This window comes from Phaseolus vulgaris, chromosome 2, assembly GCF_051622355.1.
Source record: "Phaseolus vulgaris cultivar YP4 chromosome 2, ASM5162235v1, whole genome shotgun sequence".
NCBI lineage: Eukaryota > Viridiplantae > Streptophyta > Magnoliopsida > Fabales > Fabaceae > Phaseolus > Phaseolus vulgaris.
In genome coordinates, this window is record NC_143499.1 from 20,480,680 (window position 1) to 20,483,288 (window position 2,609).

At 34.5% G+C, this 2,609-nt stretch overlaps 1 pseudogene; it reads left to right on the forward strand.

Moving 5' to 3' along the window:
* The first annotated feature begins 1,795 nt into the window (after positions 1–1,795).
* On the forward strand, positions 1,796–2,399 carry LOC150029043 (uncharacterized; annotated as a pseudogene).
* The last annotated feature ends 210 nt before the right edge of the window (positions 2,400–2,609 follow it).

Consider the following 2,609-nt stretch of genomic DNA (forward strand, 5'->3'; position numbering starts at 1 on the left):
CAAATTAGGATTAGGGAGGGGGATGAATGGAAAACTTCCTTTAAAACAAAATATGGATTGTATGAGTGGTGTGTGATGCCATTTGGGCTAACAAATGCCCCAAGCACTTTTATGAGATTAATGAACCATGTTTTGAGAGAATTTTAGGGCAAATTTTTTGTGGTGTATTTTGATGACATCCTGATCTATAGCACTAGTCTGTAATTACATGTGGAACATTTGTGTGTTGTTTTGAATATTCTTAGAAAAGAAAAGTTGTATGCTAATCTTGATAAATGTAGATTTTGTATTGAACAAATTGTGTTCTTGGGTTTTGTGGTCAGTGCCAGAGGAGTTCAGGTAGATTATGAAAAAGTGAAGGTTGTCCAAGAATGGCCTATCCCTAACAATTTGAGTGAGGTTATGAGCTTTCATTTGCCTAGCTAGTTTCTACTGAAGATTTGTAAGAAATTTTAACACCTTGGCAGCACCCCTAAATGAGATTGTTAAAAAGCATGTTGGGTTTAAATGGGAAGAAAAACAAGAAAAATCTTTTTCCGCCCTTAAGCATGAATTGACTAATGCCCCCATTCTTGCATTGCCAAACTTTGAAAATCTTTTGAAATTGAAAGTGATGCATCTAATGTGGGTATATGAGCTGTTTTGATGCAAGAAGGTCATCAAATTACTTAATTTAGTGAGAAATTAAATGGTGGCTCCTTAAACTCTCCCACTTATGATAAGGAATTGTATGCCTTAGTGAGAGCATTACTAACATGGCAACACTATCTTTTTACCAAAAGAATTTGTGATTCATAGTGACCATGAGTCTTTAAAGTACTTAAAATGCCAAGGAAAATTAAATAAAAGACATGCCAAATGGGTTGAATTTTTAGAAAAATTTCCATATGTCATAAAACATAAAAAAGGAAAAAGAAATATTGTGGTTGATGCTTTGTCTAGAAGACATGTGTTGATTTCTACTCTTGAAACAAAATTGTTTGGTCTTGAATTTTTAAAAGATATGTATCCACATGATTTTGAATTTGCTGAAATCTATAATTCTTGCACAAAGTTTAGCACCAATGGATATTTTAGGGACAATGGTTATTTCTTTAAGGAGAAAAGATTGTGTTCCTAAATGTTCCATTAGGGATCTTTTAGTAAGAAAAGCACATGAGGGAGGGCTAAAGGGACGCTTTGCGGTTCAAAAGAGCTATGACACTTTGCGTGAACATTTTAATTGGCCTCACATGAAACGTGATTTCCAAAGTTTTATGAAAATTGCATTTATTGTAAAAAGGCCAAATCAAAAGTCAAACCCAAGGTTTGTACACTCCTTTACCTGTTCTTTATAGCCCTTGGATTGATATTTCAATGGACTTTGTATTGGGTTTGCCACGAACTCAAGGAGGGAAGATTATATATTAGTGGTTGTTGACATATTTTCCAAAATGGCTCATTTTATTCCTTGTAAAAAAATTGATGATGCTTGCCATGTAGCTAACTTGTTTTTCAGGGAGGTAGTAAGACTTCATGGACTACCAAGAAGTACTATGAGTGATAGGGATACAAAATTCCTAAGTCACTTTTGGAGGACATTATGGGGTAAGTTAGGTACCAAACAAATGTAGTGAATCGAACTTTGGGTACCTTACTTCTAACTATTTTGAAAAAAAAAAAATTGAAAGCTTGGGAATTATGTTTACCTTATATTCAATTTGCTTACAATAAGGTTGTTCATAGCACAACAAAATGCTTTTCATTTGAAATTGTGTATGGATTAAATCCTTTAACTCCATTAGACTTGTTATCTATGCCTAACATTTCTGTTGTAAAGCATAAAGATGCACATGCTAGAGCTAACTATGTGAGAAAGCTACATGAACAGGTCAAAGCACAAATTGAAAAAAAAAAGGTTGAAGGTTATTCTAAGAAAACTAACAAAAAAAGAAAGAAACTAACCTTTGAGCTTGGAGACTGGGTTTAGGTACACATGAGGAAAGAAAGGTTCCCAGAACAAAGAAAATCCAAGCTCCAACCTAGAGGGGGTGGACCTTTCCAAGTGTTCGAAAAGATTAATGACAATGGCTACAAGATTGATCATCCAAAATAAGTACAATGTGAGTAACACTTTTAACGTGTCTGATTTGTCTCCTTTTACTACAAATGATGAAGCTTTGGAATTAACTTCAAGTCTTTCTCAAGAGGGAGGGAATGATGAGGACATCCAAGCCCAAGGACAGGAACTTGACCAAGGCATTCCAAACTTAGGTGGACCCATGACAAGAGGAAGGCTTAGAAAGGCCCAAGAGACTCTGCATCACAAGGTGGATAATATTTCGGAGACCCAATTGTTGAATTGCCCACAGTTTAAAAAGAATTTGTTGATTACATGCACAACATGTCTGGATTCGTAACATATAATAATATTATTATTTTGCTTCAAGTAGGATTTGAATCCAAAACCAGATAGAAAGTATCGAGTTAACCACTAGGGCAGATGATCCTTCTTGAAATATAGGGATTGTAGTTTCATTTTATTTTCTTACAAACAAGAAAAGACTTGTATTTATACATTGTTGGAATTCAGAATGAGGGACAAATATTTGGCAATTTTAAGAGAGAAT